Source organism: Tachyglossus aculeatus, chromosome X1 (assembly GCF_015852505.1).
Source record: "Tachyglossus aculeatus isolate mTacAcu1 chromosome X1, mTacAcu1.pri, whole genome shotgun sequence".
Taxonomy (NCBI): Eukaryota; Metazoa; Chordata; class Mammalia; order Monotremata; family Tachyglossidae; genus Tachyglossus; species Tachyglossus aculeatus.
The window spans coordinates 35,771,858-35,779,617 of NC_052101.1; the positions used below are offsets into that span (position 1 = coordinate 35,771,858).

The following is a 7,760-nucleotide window of genomic DNA, read 5'->3' on the forward strand; positions in this document are numbered from 1 at the left end:
TTCCTTCCCTCAAGGAACTTAAGATTTTGTAGTCTACCATCCTGAGAATCCCCACCGATGGCTTTCACAGTTCCTTTCTCCCACGCTCTACACCCCTTGCTCCACCAAAAAAAGCCCACTTGGCATCAGGAATCCCAGCAGATCTTCGGAAGGGAAGAGTGACGAGGGAAGGCCAGGAATTAATGAAGTTCCATTCGTGAAATCTCTGGTCTGCTGCAGCCTTCACCATCTAGCAGCTGTTCAGGGCAAATCAATCAATCAGTGGTATTTATTGAGCATTTACCATGTGCAGAGCATTGTGCTAAGCACTTGGAAGAGTACAATATAGATCACAATGAACTCCTCAAGCTCCTTGAGGATAATTGGAAATGAGGGAATTTTAATATCTATGTTGCACCAGAGAACAAGTTGGAAAAGGTTACCAGACTGGCATTAACGAAACCTTTAATTCAAGGGGTAATGGAGAGACTCTGGTAGCTTTCAGCAATATGGAAGATGATTCTGAATTTAGTTCTGCCTCTGAGGAGATGCCTGGAGTTAATTAATTACTTGTCAGCCCTCACATTAGGAAGCAGAGAGACTAGAAATTCTGGGAATATTTTCTGCAGTGTGTACTTATCACAGTTGTGGGACAATGGGCTGAACTGCCCATTGCTATTGAGGAATGGAAATTACCAGAACACACTGTAATTTGCTTATCAGTGAACTGAAATACTAGGTAGCAAGAGCATTAGCTAGTGGCTTGGGAAGAGGGCCCTGAACTCTAAGTCACCTATTTACTTTAATATGGGTTTTGGTTCTCTTGAACATCAGTCAATCTGGAGAAAAGTAAGAGGGAAGAAAGTCTCTATCAACTGTTTGATATCTGTCAGATTGGGACGTCTGAGTGGTTTGGATGATTCAAATTGATCAAGCCGTAATATTTGCTGAGCACCTACTGTGTGCAAAGCCCTGTACTAGATATTTGGGTGAATATAAGAGAGTTCAAATCCACAGACAATCCCCCAACTTCATTTTATCTGTTTATTTCAGCTTTTACTACTGCAAAACCTAAACCAAAGGCACTAACAAGATGCAGGCCATTTGGAGATTTACCTTCTATCTTTTCCCTGAAAACCCTAGCAAGGGGCTTGCTACCTTTTATTACAAAAGGTATTGGGTGTAGTGGCTGGAGGGTCACCAGTGTAGTTCTCATCAATGATAAAGGGTTCCATACGAGATTCTGGAAGTTAGAAACTGCTTAGTCACACTTCTATAACTGGCAAAATGGTAGGATCTATAATTAAGTTTAGGATCAATGAGCATTTAGAAAATTACCAACTGTTGGGGGAAGCCATGCGTCATTAACCTTCTGGAGTTCTTTGAGAGGTCAACCACCATATCAATAGAAGGGAACCAGTGAACAAAATATATTTATATTTTCAAAAGGCTTTTGACAAGTTTCCACACCACAAGCTTTTTAAAAAACTGAGTAATCAGGAGATTGGAAGACATCTTCTGCATTGGTTAGAAACTTATTCAAATGTAAAATACAAGGGGTAGAAATGAATAATCATTGCAAAACTCCATCAAGATGTTACTTGGGGAACACCCACGCCATTATGGACCTACTCCTGATAATCCTCAAACTATTCTTATCTCAACCACTCTTCCTCCTCCTCACTCTCACAGGGACCTGAGTCCCTCCGCTAGACACTGTCTCCCCTGATGTTCTTTCCTATGGGGTCTCACTTTTTCCTAATCCCCCTGACTCATGAAGAAAGGGGGAGAATTTGGCCCTATGTCACTTTCATGCTATCTCATTCTCTCTGTCCCTCACCTTTGAAGCCCACATCCTCGACCTCTAGCACCCACTGCAACTACTAATCTTCCTTTTTCTTTTATGGTCTTTGTTAAGGGCTTACTATGGGCCAGGCACTGTACTAAGCACTAGGGTAGATACAAGCTATCTGATTCCCACCCACTTTCCTCCACTGGGAATCTGGATGTAGATGGTCAAGAGCAAGTTGAAGGAAAGAAGGCACTGTTTGGGGAGTTTTGACAGGAACGGGAAGAAGGATTTGTGGTGACAGTTGAAAAGTTCAGTGTGGTTCAACAGAAGACTTTTTTTAGAATAGGGGAAATGTGGACACACATAGCCTAGTGAAAAGAGCACGGGCCTAGGAATCAGAGGACCTGGGTTCTCATCCCAGTTCTGCCACTGGTTTGCTGTGTGATCTTGGGCAAGTCACTTAACTCCTCTGTGCCTCAGTTACCTCATTTGTAAAATGGGGATTGAGACAGTGAGCCCCATGTATCACATGGACTGTGTCCAACCTGATTAGATTCTATCTACTTTAGTAGATTGTCCGGCTCCTAGTAAGCACTTAAATACCATAAAAATGTCAATGATTTCCTTCTTGCCAAATCTAACAGACATTGTTCTGATCCTTCTTGCGGACCACTTGCTTCTCCTGGAAACTAACCTTGGCTGGTTATTTGATATAGCTCTCACATGGTTTCTTATTCTGATCCCTCTGATTCATTCTTCTCAATCTCTTTCACTGGGATTTCCCTCCAACTGCAGGTGACCCTCATTTATCTGTTCTTAGTCCCCTTCTTTTTGAATCCACACAGTCCCTGGGAATTTCAACCTCTCTCCTGGCTTCTACTACAACCTCTAAGTGGACGGTGCCCAAACCTACTTAGCTGTAGCCTTGACCTCTCTTCTATGAAATTTTGCATTTCCTCCTGCCTTTAGAACATCAAGCCCAAAATGTCCAAACAACTTCTCATTTTCCCTCCTAAAACCTTTTCTTCACTTATCTTCCCTAGCCCAATTGATATCACCATCCTCTCCATCTCACTAGCTCATATACTTGGAACTATCCATAAACTTGGCATTAACCATAACTCTTCCCTCTATTTCAATTCCTACATCTGGTCTGTCACTAAATTCTGATGGCCATTCCTCCACAACATTTCCAGAACCCACCCCTTCTCCTTTCAAATGGCCACCACAATGGTCCAAAATCCTGTCATATCCCAGTTCAACTACGGCTTCAGCCTCCCTGCTGACCTCCCTGCCTCCAGCCTCTTCCCTCTCCAGTTTACACTTCACTCTACTTCTGGGACCATCTCCACCCTACTGCAAATTCAACACTTCCTGTCATCTATGCACTTGACTCCTAACCTCCAGAAAACTTGGATATTCAACATTTTCCTCACCCCCAACACCATGTTTGTGCATATCTTTAAACTCTGTGGCTTCCCCCATTTATAATTTATTGTAACATTTGCCTCCCCTCCCCCCCCCCCCCAGAATACTGTATGATCATGAGGCTCTATTGTACTTTCCCAAAGGCTAGGTGAACACTCAGATACTATTGATTAAATTCATCACTCTTTGGAATGAAGAAATATAAGTAGTAAGATTCTCTTAGAATTGGTGCTAAAGCAACTTTATTTAACATTTTCATAAAAGATCTGGAAGAGAGAGTGAAATCTCCCAGTTTGCATATGACACTATATTTTTGGATGGTGAAATGCCAAGGAGATGGGGATCAAGTGCAGGAAGATCTCATGAAGCTAAGTGGGAGGGAAGAAACATGAAGGATGAGTTTCTGTGCGAGGTAATGCATTTTAAGAAAAAGCAATCCAAACTACAACTTCACTAAAATGGGCTCTGAGTTATCAGTCATGACTCAGGGAAGATATCACTGTTGACTCTTCCTTCAAATTCACAGGTTCAAAATATAGCAGCAGCCAAAAAGTCCCACTAAAAGCTGATGATCTTCAAGAAAGAGATAGAAAATAAGGGACAAAGTTTCATCATAATAGAAAGCCATGGTACTTTTGCACTTCGAATGCAGTTTTCATTATCCCACCTCAAGACAGACACCAAAGTCCTGAAAAGACCTGAAGCAACATGGCCTAATGGATGGAGGCACAGTCCTGGGAATCAGAAGGACCTGGGTTCTAATCCTGGCTCTCCCACTTGTCTGCTGTGTGACTTTGGGCAAGTCAATTACCTTTTCTGTCCTCAATTAGTTCATCTGTAAAATGGGAATTAAGACTGTGAGCCCCATGCAGGATAGATGCTGTGTCCAACCTGATTAGCTTGCAGCTACCCCAGTGCTTACTACAGTGCCTGTGACATAACGCTTAAATACTATGAAAAATGGAGAGATAATCTTAGGAATGAACAAGCTGCCAAGACAGAAAAGATTAGGAATTAGAACATCAAACTCCTGAAAAGCCAAAGACCGAAGGGAGACAAGATCATAGAGCTGATTGGGCAAGTCAAAGAAGGAATTGTTCACCACAGTGAGGGGACACTTAATGAAGCCTGAAGGTGCTAGGTTCCAAACAAATGAAAGGAAACAAACAAAAGGAAACACTTCTCCACACAGCAGGTGGAAAGTGCGTGGATTTGTTTACCCAGGAAGATCCTTAATCTGAAAATATGAGTAGATTTAATTGGGGCACAGAGAAAACCATGGACAGGAATTCAGCAACACACTAGATTTTCCCTAAGAGAGAATGTTAGTAGGGGAGGGGGGCCTTATGCAAGCCATCGCTGCTTCAGATGATGATGATGGCATTTGTTAAGTGCTTACTATGTGCAAAGCACTGTTCTAAGCACTGCGGAGGATACAAGGTGATCAGATTGTCCCACGTGGGGCTCACAGTCTTCATCTGGAAATTACATGCCTCTGAAGCCAGTAATATAGTAGTTCTTCAGGGAAATCCAAAAGAAAGTGCCTCAAAAAGACCTTTTCCAGCCAGCTGTTGGTCATACCGAATGTCAGAAAGAGTGAGTGGGCTCTTACAGTCTCAGATGCCACCACACCACTAAACCCGTCTCTTGATGCTGTGCATCTGTGACATTCTGCACTATAATAATAATAATAATAATGACAGCATTTATTAAGCACTTACTATGTGCAAAGTACTGTTCTAAGAGGGCACCTGATGGAGGAGCAGAGTTGGGGAGACTAGTAGCATGGCCTACTGGAAATAACCCAGGCCTGGGAGACAGAGGACCTGGGTTCTAATTCTGGCTCCTCCATTTGTCTGCTGCATCCTTAGGCAAGTCATTTCACTTCTCTGTGCCTCAGTTTCCCCATCTGCAAAATGGAGAGTCAAAGCCTGTTCACCCTTCTCTTTAACTGTGAGCTCCATGTGAGGCCTGATCAGTTTGCATCGACTCCAATATTTGGCACAGAGTAAATGTTTAACAAATACCACAATTGATCATTATTATTAGAGACCATTTGGAGCCACATGGACAGAGCTCAACTCTGGCCATCAGGTGCTGCCATGGCATGGCCCTGCCACTGCCACCCCCTCCCCAGAATTAGCATAGCCCAGGGATAAGGCAGACCTTACATGCCTGAGTCGAGACATGCCTGACTTTTAAAGGAGTTGCTACCCCTTCAAGTGGATCAGCAGCGGCCAGTGACAGGCAGAGGATGGTCAGACAGAGGGGAGCATGGAGATGAGGTAGGTCTACGATATCCTCTCTGCTTCCCCTCCTCACTCTAGGTCCTGGGAGAATCAGTTAAGGTGGAGGGGAGGTCCCATATGGTTGGGAGTTGAGATGCAAGCAGGGCGGCCTTGGCTTTTCCCAGTTGGAATTGCCGCTGTCTCTCCCATTGTTGTTCACACATGCTCACTCTCCTGGCCAAGGTTGGAGTGGGGCTTGTGTATGTGAGAGATGGAGAGTCACAGTCTTCTGTTGCCACCTTGTACTTCCCAAGCGCTTAGTACAGTGCTCTGCACACAGTAAGCGCTCAATAAATACGATTGATTGATTCTAGACTGTGAGCCCACTGTTGGGTAGGGACCATCTCTATATAATAATAATAATAATGATGGCATTTGTTAAGCGCTTACTATGTGCAGAGCACTGTTCTAAGCGCTGGGGGGGGATACAAGGTGATCAAGTTGTCCCACGTGGGGCTCACAGTCTTAATTCCCATTTACAGATGAGGGAACTGAGGCTCAGAGAAGGTAAGTGACTTGCCCAAGGTCACACAGCAGACATGTGGCGAAGCCGGGATGCGAACCCATGACCTCTGACTCCAAAGCCCGTGCTCTTTCCAATGAGCCATGCTGCTTCTCTTATGTTGCCAACTTGTACTTCCCAAGCGCTTAGTACAGTGCTCTGCACATAGTAAGCGCTCAATAAATACGATTGAATGAATGTATGAATTGCCGGAGATGCAGGGTGGCTCATTGGAAAGAGCATGGGCTTGGGAGTCAGAGGTCATGGGTTCTAATCCCGGCTCTGGTGCTTGTCAGCTGTGTGACCATGGGCGAGTCACTTAGCTTCTCTGGGCCCCAGTTACCTCATCTGTAAAATGGGGATTAAGACTGTGAGCCCCACGTGGGGCAATCTGATCACCTTGTATCCTCCCCAGCACTTAGAACAGTGCTTTGCACATAGTAAGCACTTAACAAATGTCATCATTATTGCCGGAGCCCAAGTCTTCTAACAATGGCTTCGGTGTCCCCCGTGTTCTCTCCAGCTAGCCAAAGCCGTAGCTCTGCACACAGTAAGCGCTCAATAAATATGATTGATTGATTGAATGGTGGGCAGGGGTGGGTTGCGGGTCAGCCCTGCAAGACAGATCAGCCCTGGTGTCCACAAAGTGATTAATTTAACCTTCCCCACAATTGGTTCCCTGCAATGAGGGGAGACAGACCTAAAAATATTTATAAATAATCAGAATAAATGAGCGGCTGTACAATTAATTTGACTACTAAGCATCCCCCCTCTCAGGATCATACCTGGAGAGTTTCCAGTATTCTACCAGTCTCAGCTATGGGAGGGAGTGTCAAGCAGAGGCATACCCATTTCATTCCTAGTTTGGACAGTGGCTAGAGAGTGGAAGGCAATCTGCTACAAGCCAAAACTCACCCATGTTGGGCAGTAGCGGCATGGGAGAGAGTATCCTGCGTGGAAGAAGGCAGTGGTAAATTACTTCTGTATTTTTTTTTTTTTTTTACCAAGAAAACTACAAATATACTACCAAAGTGATGGCAGATGGAGAGTAGGGTGTTCTGGGAAAACTGTGCCCATGGAGTCACTATGGGTCAGAAATGACAAAAGTTAAGACAAGACTAAGCATCCTCTCCCTACCCCTCTCATTATACATTTTGAAACTACACTGTCACCCCTCAGTCTTCTCTCCCATCACTTTAGACAGCACCACCATCCTTCCTCTCTTACAAGACCATAACCTTGGCATTATTCTTGATCCTTCTCTCTCATTCAACCCACATATTCAATTACTATATCCTCTCAGTTCAAACTTCATAACATCGCTAAAATCCATCCTTTCTTCTCCATTCAAACTGCTACCATGTTAATCCAAACACTTGTAGTATCCCGCCTTGATTACTGCATCAGCCTCTTTGCAGACCTCCCTGCTTCCCATCTCTTCCCACTCTAGTCCATAGTCATGCTGCTGCCTGGATCATTTTTCTACAAAAATGTCGAGTCCATATTTCCCCACTCCTCAAGGACCCCCAGTGGTTGCCCATCCACCTCTACATCAAGTAGAAACTCCTTACCATCAATTTTAAAGCACTTAATCGCCTTGCCCCCTCCTACCTCACCTTGCCACTTCTCTTTCTACCTCACCTCTCTCCTTCTAGACTGTAAACTCACTGTGGACAAGGAACATGTCTGTTATATTTTTGTGTTGTACTCTCTCAATGCTTGGTATAGTGCTCTGCCCACGATAAGCCCTCAGTAAATATAGCAGATTGAA

General features: G+C 44.2%; 1 non-coding gene across 1 annotated transcript; it reads left to right on the top strand.

Annotated features, from left to right (window-relative positions):
* The first annotated feature begins 6,756 nt into the window (after positions 1-6,756).
* LOC119920389 lies at positions 6,757-6,894 on the top strand. Its single transcript, XR_005448138.1, has one exon. It is a non-coding gene; the product is annotated as a small nucleolar RNA SNORA7 (small nucleolar RNA).
* Positions 6,895-7,760: the final 866 nt, after the last annotated feature.